The sequence below is a fragment of the Manis javanica genome, chromosome 6 (genome assembly GCF_040802235.1).
Source record: "Manis javanica isolate MJ-LG chromosome 6, MJ_LKY, whole genome shotgun sequence".
Lineage (NCBI taxonomy): Eukaryota > Metazoa > Chordata > Mammalia > Pholidota > Manidae > Manis > Manis javanica.
Window position 1 is genome coordinate 127,075,925 of NC_133161.1, and position 12,415 is coordinate 127,088,339.

A 12,415-nucleotide genomic window follows, 5' to 3' on the forward strand; every position below is an offset into this window, starting at 1 on the left:
ATTTTAATTATTATGTGTCTTGGTGTTGTCCTCCTTGTATCCTTTCTGTTGGGGGTTCTGTGTATTTCCGTGGTCTGTTCTATTATTTCCTCCCCGAGTTTGGGGAAGTTTTCAGCAATTATTTCTTCAAAGACACTTTCTATCCCTTTTCTTCTCTCTTCTTCTTCTGTTACCCCTATAATACAGATATTGTTCCTTTTGGATTGGTCACACAGCTCTCTTAGTATTGTTTCATTCCTGTTGATCATTTTATCTCTCTCTATGTCAGCTTCTATGCGTTCCTGTTCTCTAATTTCTATTCCTTCAGTGGCCTCTTGCATCTTATCCATTCTGCTTTTAAATCCTTCCAGGGTTTCTTTCACTTCTGTAATCTCCTTCCTGGCATCTGTGATCTCCCTCCGGACTTCATCCCATTCCTCTTGCATTTTTCTCTGCATCTCCGTCTGCATTTTCATGATTTTTATTTTGAATTCCTGTTCAGCAAGACTGATTAGGTCTGTATCCTTCTCAGGTGTTGACTCTGTGATCTTTGTCTGCCTGTAGTTTTGCCTTTTCATGGTGATAGAGATAGTTTGCCGAGCTGGTACGAGTGACGGCTGGAAGAGCTTTCCTTCTTTTTGGTTTGTGGCCTTTCTCTCCTGGGAGAACAGTGATCTCTAGTGGCTTTTGCTCGGTTGCTGCACACAGACAGGGCTTCTGCTTCCTGCTGGCTGCTATGGAGTTTATCTCTGCTGTTGCTCTGGGCATGGCCTGGCTCGGGCTGCTGTTCCAAAATGGTGGAGCCCCATTGGAGGGGGAGAGGCTGGGAGACTATTTATTTCCATAAGGGGCCTCCATGCTCCCTGCTGCCCAGGAGGTTAGAGTGCCCAGAGATCCCCAGATCCCCTGCCTCTGGACTAAGAGTCCTGCCCTTCCCCTTTAAGACTTCCAAAAGCACTCAACAACCAAAACAACAACAACAACAACAAAAATTAAATAAATAATTTTAAAAAATGCTCGCTTTTCTTTGTCCTCAGGCTTCGGCATCAGGCACCTGCTCACTGGTCTTGCTGCCCTGTTTCCCTAGTATTGGGGTCCCTGTCCCTTTAAGACTTCCAAAAGCACTCGCCAAAAAAAAGAGAGAAAAAAACAAATGGCCACTCCCATTTCTTTGTTCTCCAGCATTGTCCTCAGGCACCCGCTCACCGGTCCTGCTGCCCTGTTTCCCCAGTATCTTGGACCCCGCGCATGCACTGTGTCTGTGCTCTGGTCCAGAATCCTGGGGCTGGGTGTTCAGCAGTCCTGGGCTCTCTTTCCCTCCCTGCTGACTCCTCTCCACCTGCCAGGGGCTGGGGGGAGGGGTGGTTGGGTCCCGCCTGGCCAGGGCTTGTATCTTACCCCCTTCGCAATGTGCTGGGTTCTCGTAGGTGTGAATGTGGTCTGGATGTTGTCATGTGTCCTCTGGTCTCTATTTTAGGAAGGGTTGTCTTTGTTATATTTTCATAGATATATGTGGTTTTGGGAGGAAATTTCCACTGCTTTACTCATGCCCCCATCTTGGCTCCACCCTCAAGATAAGATTTTTAAAAGCTGTGTTTTTATTGCATCACTAATCATCATGATATTAAATACAAAAGGGCACATCCTAACAATTAGGCATTGCTCACATCTCTAACACAAACAATGCAATTTCTTCACACAACAAGTACAAGTACATGCTTTTTTGGTATTCTTCTAAATATAAGTTTTTTGTATAATTGTGCCTTTAAGTGTAATATATGTAATCATGCTTTTAATTAAAACTTGTCATGCTAAGCACACATTCTGTTCTCTGTTTTTCATTTTAAAATATTTTTTAGAGACCATGTTTTCATCAATAACTTTATCAATGTTTGTTATGAATGAATTATCATGCCTGAATCAATTAGCTCCCTTCTGAAGGGTTTTGACTTCTTTCCTGTTATAAGAGTTGTAATAATTTTCTTTGTCCTTGTAGTGAGTTTATCTGTAGAAAATGGAATCATTGGATCAACGTCTATGTGCTTTTATGATATATGTGTTGAAAGTCACTCCCTAAGAAATTAAACCCACTTAAATTGCTACCAATAATGTGTGGGATTAACTGTTCCCCACAGTTTGTCAGCAATATATGTCAACAGTCTTTTATTGTAAAGATTACTCTATTCAACATAAGTGAAAATGATAATCTAATTGAAAGTTTAATTTGAATATATTTAACTATGAATGAAATTGAACATCTTTCTACATGAGCATGTTATTTATAATTGGTTCTTTTGCACATTATTCATTTTTGTGTGTGTGTTTTTAAGATTGCAGAGTGAAATCCATTGATCCTTGAAAACTATGCTTTTATCTGGAATGTGAGTTGTAATTATATTTTACCAGTTTGGCACTAAAATTTGTTATGGACTATGCTACTGTTTGGAGAATATAAAGGTGCATAAACAAGGCATCCACTGTTTGGCACATAGTCAGACATTAATAAATATTAATTCTCTTTATTTCTGTCTTTTCTTACTTGAAATCAGAGTACATGATGGTCAAAATAAATATCACAAGAATTCTACTGAAAGTTTTAGTGATGATTTGGAGCTTTCTGAGCTCATCTCTCAACCCCTGGTGCTTAACAGTGAACCATAAATTTAAAAGATTGTTCTGATTTACAGCAAATTTTCTTCCTGTATTTCTCCTTTATTTTAGTCTCAATGACTCAATGCATTAATAAAGCATGTTGAAGGACTCAGAAAAACAATGAATGGGGAAAGGATTTGCCTTTATACAACATAGTATAGTAAAAAAGTACAATGTTGAATAGAGCTGAATTTAAGCCTAAATAACTAGAGAGGTAAGAGAGGTAAAATGAAAGGAAATAAACTTGGTCAAGGCAACACATTTAAGGAAGTCTCGTGATGGACTAGGCCAACCGGTTGGGTCTTCATTGTTAAAATTTGATGTGTATTGTGTCTCTCTCCACCCACACCTCATCTCCTTCATGTGTGAATGTGTTTAGGTTTATTAAGAAAGACTATGAATTGCATAGACAAACATTATTTATATATATATAGATATATTTTTGGAAGAGTATTTTATAACTGAACTTGGTTCAAGGAATGTAAAAGCGTATTATGTAATATATACAATATACAATCAGGTAAACATATCAAATTGATTTTAAGAATTCCATACTATTCAGATAAAAACAGTACACAGCAGGTAAGTAATTACCCATTGATAAGTGATCTAGCATTTTGACCTCCAGATATGTCTTCATATGATAAAATTTTTCTTTTTCCTTTGGCAGATTATTTTTAACCTTTGCTTTCTCCATCAACTAAAATGACACAACAAAATAGCAGCGTAACTGAATTCATACTCTTAGGACTGACACAGGATCCTATGAGGCAGAAAATGGTCCTATGAGGTGGTGCTACCAAAATTATAAGAATAATTACTCTTATAGTTAAAGTAGAGTGTTCACTGTAAGTCCAAATCTTCTTTGTATTCTATGTAGGAACAGTAGTGGGAAATTTGCTTATTATTGTGACCATCAAGTCCAGCCGAACACTTGGGAGCCCCATGTACTTCTTCCTGTTTTATTTGTCCTTTGCTGATTCCTGCTTTTCAACTTCCACAGCCCCTAGACTCATTGTGGATGCTCTCTCTGCAAAGAAAATCATATCTTATAATGAGTGCATGACTCAAATATTTGCACTACATTTATTTGGCTGCATGGAGATCTTTGTCCTCATCCTCATGGCCGTTGATCGCTATGTGGCCATCTGCAAGCCCTTGCGGTACCCAACCATCATGAGACGGCTGGTCTGCGTCATTCTGATTATTCTTGCATGGAATGGGTCTTTTATACATTCTATGGCTCAGATTATCCTAGCCTTGAAGTTGCCTTTCTGTGGACCCAATCTGATTGATCATTATTGCTGTGATATGCAGCCCTTGTTGAAGTTTGCATGCATGGATATTTATGTGATCAACCTGCTGGTGGTGTCTAATAGTGGGGCCCTTTGCTCATTCAGTTTTGTGATTCTGATGATCTCATACATTGTCATACATTCTCTGCGAAACCACAGTGCAGAAGGGAGGAAAAAAGCTCTCTCCACTTGCACTTCCCACGTCACTGTAGTCATCTTATTCTTTGGTCCCTGTATGTTCATCTATACACGTCCCCCAACCTCTTTCCCCATGGACAAGATGGTGTCCGGAATTTATATTATTGGGACACCCTTCCTCAACCCCCTCATCTACACACTGAGGAATGCAGAAGTGAAAAATGCCATGAGAAAGCTGTGGCATATCAAAACTACCTCTGAAAGCAAAAGATGAACTGTGGGCCTTGGTTGAGTACTTGCTGAGTCACGGTTTAACTGAATCTCTACAGATCAATATCATAGTGTGTGTCCTGACTCCCCCATGCATTCAACTACAATGCACCTGACCTCCTTACTTTTTTCTGTGTTTCTGTCCTCAAACTAGTAGCTTTCCTAACATCCTCAGCCTGATTCCCTCTTTTCCTGAGAGTTCAATACTGGCATTGCTGAATGTGAATTACACCTCACTATACAGTATACTCTCTAGTTTGATAGAAAGAAAGAATATATATATATATATAATCACAGCAGCTCAAATATGTGAGGATTCATAAATAAAGTGTAGCAGGTTTGGTATGATTTCTAATGCCGTCCAGAACACTTTTGAAATAAGGTGTCCTGCTTTCTCTTAATCACTTTCAAAGCAAAGGAACTCACTCTGTGTATCAAGAAGTTCATTTCATTTTATCACTAATTTAGCCTTGAAATGTTCCATACTACTGTATCAAAGACTTTTTAATATAATGATATTCAGTTATAGTTCTGATTGCTTTCTTTAGCTCTTAAGATAAATGAGACTTATGTATGGGTTTTTTTAAACGTAGTATTACAAAGGCCTTGACATATTCAGCTACTTATATGACTGGTGTGTAGGGACTACAACAATGAAATTCTGTAACTCTCAGAATTAAAAAGTAATAGAATGCACATTTTCAAGACTAAATAATAATTAAAAATACACTAGAATTACTGCATACCTTTTGAGATAGAAGTACTTAAAGGTACTTGAAAATAACCTGGTTTGATGAGAAAAAAAGTGATGACATTATTCTACGTGAAGTTGAAATATGTGAGTGAAATGAAGGAAAGCACCGTAGGCATCCGGGTAGTGATCACTGACACTTGTCTTCAGTCAGTAGACTTAGAGAGAACCTACTGTTTTAGCCCATTATTGTCACCTTCTTTCTCTACCTGTACATTCTTAATAAAGGTTTTATATAGATTGACATGTTATAATCGCTAACATGTGACATGTGACAGAACAGATTAACAGCTGTACCTTGGCTGTGCATGCAGGAGGTTGTATCATGATCAGTTAACATTTGCTGATTTCAGTGTATTGAAGTACCACCTCCTTAGTAATTGTTATAAGGTTTCATTTCATTTCTAGGACTGTTGCAACTAATTCATTGGAAAACTTTAGCAATACCAGTATTGTCTTGACAAAGATTTTTTTATTACTCTACTCTAATTTCATCAAGAAAAAATTTTTTTCCTTGTATTGTTTTTCCTTGTATGAGCTTAGTATTGTATTGCAATAAGGCTTCCTAGTCTCCATTTTTCTTACAAAGGAAAAATAGTTATCAGGCTCATAGTGTCCAACAATGAACAGTACTTAAATGGAGTTCAATGATTTTTTAGTTCTTTAATCAATTTACTCCTTACCTTATTACAGCTAACCCCAATTCCTGTTTAAGAGAAGACATAGTCTTTACTATATATATAAGTGTTTTTACTAAAACAAATTGCTTTAAAGATAACAGATAGAAAAGTAGGTTGGTAAACAACTTAAACTGGGTGCAACTCTAAATATCCAAAACCCCACTAGTCAATGAAAGAGACCCAGATCAAGGGCATCTAAGTGATTTATTGGCATCAGAAAGTAATAGGCTGTGTATTAGTGGACAGCAGTGCTGACACTCACTCAGTCAGGGTTGTGTCCCCACTTGAGAGCAGACTGAGAGGGAGTGTCTCTCTGGAGACACAAAGGGGAGTGGCAAGAGGAAGAATCGTCACCTCAATGGAAAAAAATATGAAAGGTGAGAGATTACACATCACCCAGTCTCTTTCTGAAGGTTTATGTGTGTATATCTTTCAGCTCATAAAAATATATGGTCCAGCATTTTCAATTCCAGATCATTGTGAAATAATTTTCCATAAGTTTCAGCAAAATGTTCATTCTTCAGGTAGGATTCAGGTTTGTTTTCTCATCATAATAATTATTTCTTCCACAGTAGCTCTTAAAATTTTATCCTGAAATCGTAGGGAAATGATATTATGGTCACTTCAGTTAACAAAAAGTGACAGGGGTGGTTGAGTGCAGTCCAGTGAGAGAATTGTTGTCATCATTGCAACACATAATATTATATATTCTAGACCATATTTGCTCAATTTGTCAATTAATGGAAGCAATAAAGGACAAAAGGAAGAAATATCATGGACCCATTCTGCAAGTGGTGGACTAGCGACAGCAATGAAAAGCATAGAAACTTGAAGACATGTACAATAAATAAATGGTGACCTGTATTTTTATTCAAATTGTAGTTGCATAGCAGAAATTGTCTGAATATAAAATGAAAACCAGTTACCTAGTTAATTCAGATGTTGGATATTAAGTGAAATGCTGTTTTACATTTGTCTTATTTTTCACTTTAGTTGTATTACATAGGTTTGGTGTGTAGATTATTAAATCTTCAGTCTTGCCAATGTACTGTAAAAAATCAATCACCCAGTACAAGCATAGACATTATCCTCACCAACTTTTAAAAGTATTCCCTTAATGCATATCAAAAGCTTTCATAAGGTTCTCGGGAAATGGATTCACTTTCTCTCCTTCCATAACTTTCTGAAGATAGAGGTTATTGCTAACCTGTCTCAGCATCACTGACCACATATATAGAGCTGATATAGTTTTATAGAATTCAGAAATATAACTAGGAACACCGGGAACAATATGAAACACTGCAGTCCCATACATGGTTCATACACATAACACAGTTTATGCACATAACACGGTTCAAAAGTTCCTTTGCCTTTTTGAGTGAGAAATTCTGAAATTTCCATACAAACAAGGTATATGAAGAAAGGAAACAAATGTTTATCACAGTTCAGATGTAATGGAAATGATCAGGATACATTCAGTTTTGGGAATCTTTAAGTAAAAAGAAAGAAAATTAAGAAACAGTTGGTTGTTGTCGAGCAGACCTTAACTCTGATCACTTCCCTGAAGTTTCCCTGGATTTTAATCAAAACGTAGTCAAATTATTGCCTTATTTCCTTGGGAGTATTGCATAAAAATGCTGCAATCTCTTTTGGTGGTGCTACCAAAATTATAAGAATAATTACTCTTATAGTTAAAGTAGAGTGTTCACTGTAAGTCCAAATTTTCTCCTCGTGGTATCAGAATATGGTCTTTTAAACACTTACCTTAAATGAATCAGACAAAACAAGTTTATTTTAGGATGGCAGGTTTTTCAGAGTTAAGAAATTACATGTCCCTGGGATATGCTATCAAAAACTGGGCCATTCCTTGATAATAATACAGGAAAATATAAAAGCATGAAAATGGACTCAGTAGAGTCCACTGCAATTTGAAGATTTCATTAACTCTTAACTTACTGTTCTCATAATCAACTGGAATTCTGCTTGTGATTCATATAGAATTAAACTAAAGTGAGCTTAGGTATTTTTATAGTAATGAAATTATCTTCTGTGGCAAGAAAAAATATAGACATAACTATGAAATTAAACAGAATACACTTAAGTAGCATGTAACTGCCCTAAAACACAGTTGGCATACAGTTCTTCAGAACAGGTGGCATGGTTAACTCACTTGCTTAATCATGTCTAAGTGGCTATAAGAGTAACTTTAGTAACCTTGGGAAGACTTGTCTCCTCAGATATTCATTCTGCTGAATATTTTCCAGTAAGATAAAATAAAATGCAGAGACTTAAAAATCAATTATTCAAATACATTTGGGACAATTCTCCGAAATTATTTTGAAAATCTCAACATGTTTTAGGATATGTATATTGGTTTAAGTTTTAGACATAGATTTACATAGAAAGTGGACCTTGAAATATCAATTAACCAGGTCATATAAGCCCAAAATGTATACATGTAAGGTCAGTTAATTAACTCCCCTCCATCGTCCACAAACCTGTATGTAAGACATTTATTTCCATTGGATATCCTCAGACACGCTATTTCATTGATCTCTTGTATACATTTATAAAAATATCATAGTGCTTTGATTTCTGAAGCTTCATAATCTACCATTAAATCAGGTTGAGTAAGTTCTTCAAGTTTGGCCTTTTACAATGTTGTAGGGGCTAATGTGTATGCCTTTCATTTCAATTAATGTTAGAAAAATCTTTTAAGTTGCAATAAAAAAGACTGCTCTAATATTGGGGGTGCTTTCTTAGATAGCAATTTCAGGTGTGTAGACAGACTTCTTAATGAAGTCCAGTCATCTGATCTGTAAGCATGGAATTATTCTCTATTATTAATGTCTTCTTAAATTTCTCTCTAAAGACTTCTGCAATTCATATATGCTGTTACATATATCTTGTGAGATTTATCCTTAAATATTTCATGCGTTGATTCTACTGCACATGATATCTACAAATTTCATTTTCTGATTAATTTTTACTAATGGAAAAAAAATTCACTCAGACTGGAAGAAACAAACCTGTTTTTTTACAAGTGATATTACTATCTATGAAAAAATCTAAAGAATGTATTACAATACTTCAAAAATGGGTAAGTATCAGAGAAATGGTGGTGGTATAAAATGAATTCAGATGTAATCGCTCCTTTTTTTGTTTAACATTTATGTAGAGTAAGTGTGGTTTCTTCTTTAAGTTTTTGAATAATTCACTAGTGAAGCAATATATAAAGGGGTAAATGGGGAAAGAGATTTCTATTTTGTAGTTTTGAGACAGAAAGTTCAGTTCTTCAAGATAAATAGATATTGAGATTATCTATTAATTATTTTTAAATGAGTTGTGGTAGTTTATATCATTTGAGAATTTTGTACATTCTATATATTTTTCAATTAATTGGCCATATTATATTCAAAATAATACCTTATTATTCTTTTTAAAACCTGTTGTAAGTTTAGTAATAGAGCCTTTAACATTAAAAACCAAAAACCTTTGATAATAAAAGATCTAGGTGTTCTATGTCTTACCTATGTCTATATCTTAAGAGATCTTAGTTCAAATCCTATTATGAATGTACAAATATACTTTCTTAAAAGTTCCTTCTGGTTTTTCTAAAGGATTTCGCAGATGTTTCTTCATTGCCCTGACAAGAGAATTTGCTTGATACATTGTGTCACAATGTATTTTTATTTAATAGATTTTATTTCTTACACAACTTTAGGTTCACAGCAAACCTGAAAGAAAAGTACAGAGAGAACCCATATCCCCCTTCTTCTCACATACGGACAGCCTCCCCTCCTGAGTGTTCCACATGTTACAGTCAAATGAATCTATGCTGACACATCTTTGTCACCCAAAATTCACAGCTTACATTAGGGTTCATGCTTGGTGTTGTACAATCTATGGGTTTTGACATGTATAATGACAATATCCAAAACTGTGACATACAGAAGTTTCACTGACTGAAAAATCCTCTACGCTCTGCCCATTCATCCCTCCCTTTTCTCTAACCTTTGTTATCCACTGATTTTTTTTTCTATAGGTTTGCATTTTCCATAATGTCTTATAGTTGAAATCATACAGTAAGGTAGTACTTCCAGATTGTCTTCTTTCACTTTGTAATGCGCATTTAAATTTCCTGCATGTCTTTTCCAAGTTTGATACCTAATTTAATTTTAGCACTAAACAATATGCCATTGTTGTATTAAATACATCTAGTCACCTACTAAAGGACAGCTTCATTGCTTCCCAGATTTGCCAATTAGGAATAAAGTTGATATAAACATCTGAGTGTACAAACCTGCATTTTGGTTTTTAGTTGTTACTTTATTTGTTTTTAAACCTATCTTACTTGTCTTTTCCAGTTTTTCTTTTCTTAATGTTGTAGGAAAGATCTTTGGATCCAATGACTACCAAGTTTATTGGATACAATGACTGCCAATTTGCTTATCAATTTTGGGCAGGTCCACACTTAAATGTTATTATACAGTTTCTTGAGTTTAGTGGGAAATGTTATTACATTCTGGCGAATACATGGAATATAATTGTTTTCAGCATTCTGCACTACTGATTCTCATTCTGACCTCACTAGTTATGATTATTAGTTTCGATGGGACATTGGAGAGTCAACTCCAGGAACCACTTTAAAACAGATTCTACTTTAAATATTTTTCTTGCACAACAGATTTCTGAATAACACTAGAAAATGTATACGTATTTTTCGATCAAAAAGTTAAATTTATTATTTTAATTTTAGACGTCAATTCTACACAACAGAAGATGTGTCACTATGTAGGCTCACCCCTAAATTCAAAGTTTCTAATAAAATTATCATTAATATTTTTCCTTTATAATTTAATGATCAATACAAGACTGACTTATTTGGTTTGTCTCAATTGCACTTTTCACATAGACAATTATATATACACCCCACAAATGAACTTAGTTTGAAGGTACTTTTTGTACACAAGGATTAGTATTCATTTAATTTTTACTTTCATCTATAGTCTATATTCTCTTTCATTCCATTCAGGGTACTGGTGGTGGATATAATCTAAGAGATAATTCCTTTTTCTTTCACGTTTACCCCTCTTCTTTCATGAAGTTGCTTAGCCAATAAGCCTTCTCCTATTAATTGCGTGCTCCCTTGGAATATAATGTTTGACACCAGACTTTTCTCATAGTGTTTTTCATCTCTGTATTTCTCAGTGTGTAGATTAAGGGGTTGAACATAGGAGCAATGACGGTGTAAAATAGTGCAAGTATTTTGTCCTCAGGAAAAGTAGTAGGAGGTCTAAGGTAGATAAAGATGTCAGGCCCAAAAAATAAGATGACCAAAGTGATATGAGACCAACAGGTAGAGAGAACTTTGCATCTTCCCTCAGCCGAGAGGTTTCTTAGAGTGAACAATATAATGCCATAAGAAACAAATAAGACAACAAAGGTTACTAAGGCAACCATACCTGAAAAGGAATCATGAGAAAACCGGTGATGTAGGTGTAGGTGCAGGCAACTTTCAGCAGAGGAAAAATATTGCAAAAGTAGTGATCAATCTCATTAGGACCACAGAAGGGCAGCCCAACTGCTGTAGAAAACAGAGGAAAGGCATGAAGAGCCCCACCACCCCAAGCAGCTAAGATTAGCAGGTTGCACCTTGTCCTGCTCATGATGGTCATGTAGTGGAGAGGTCTGCAGATGGCAACGTAGCGATCAAAGGCCATGGACGTAAGGATGAAGACCTCGGTACCTCCAAAGAAGTGCATGGTAAGGACCTGTAACATGCAGTTACCGTAGGAGATGGTTTTTCTTTCCACTAGAAGGTCAACAATTAATTTTGGTGTCACAGTAGAAGTATAGCAGATGTCTATGGAGGCTAAGTGAAGGAGGAAGTAGTACACTGGCTGGTGAAAAAGAGGACTGCATTGGATGGAGACAAGGATCAGAAGGTTTCCTAACAAGAGAGCCACGTAACAGAATAAGAAGAGCACAAAGCAAAATATTTGGATGTTCTGGTTATAAGAAAGTCCCCCAAAAATGAATTCTGTGATGTTTCTATGGATTTTCATAGTTTGTGTTTATTGTATGTGAAACACAAATGAATTATATATCTGAAAGAAATAAAACGTAAATTTGGTGAAAAGTTAACAATATTACCACAATGATACAATATCTACTACAAAGTAGATTGACATGAATGGATCTTAATATTAATAATGCTCGATTATTGAATTGAATGTTTTTTCTTTTATTATGTCTCTTGATTTATATATTCACTGTGGAAAAATTGTGTAATGGTAAAATAACTATATATTTTACTTAATATTACTAGTAGTGAATAAAGTATGCAAGTATTATTTTGAAAATAAAAACATTTTATTAATGTTAATTATATTATTTAGAAAACAAGAACTGTTAACTTTATTGTTTAATCTAATTGAATAAAAACAAGAAAATTTTTTACATATTTTTCAATATATATATACAATCAATTTTCCTTCTTTAAAAATTATCTGACCAAATTCCATAAGTTTTATGGGAATTAAACTAAAAGAAATTTAAATGAATTTAGATACCCCTCCACTTGAACTACAGAACTTTAATTTGTGTAGATTATGCTAATTTATGCTATGTGATCAAATATTTTCAAT

The 12,415-nt window shown here is 35.2% G+C and overlaps 2 pseudogenes; one reads left to right on the top strand and one right to left on the bottom strand.

Annotated features, from left to right (window-relative positions):
- The first annotated feature begins 3,336 nt into the window (after positions 1 to 3,336).
- LOC140850274 (olfactory receptor 4C11-like) lies at positions 3,337 to 4,338 on the top strand (annotated as a pseudogene).
- Positions 4,339 to 10,898: 6,560 nt separating this feature from the next.
- LOC140850149 (olfactory receptor 4P4-like) lies at positions 10,899 to 11,833 on the bottom strand (annotated as a pseudogene).
- Between the last annotated feature and the right edge of the window lie 582 nt (positions 11,834 to 12,415).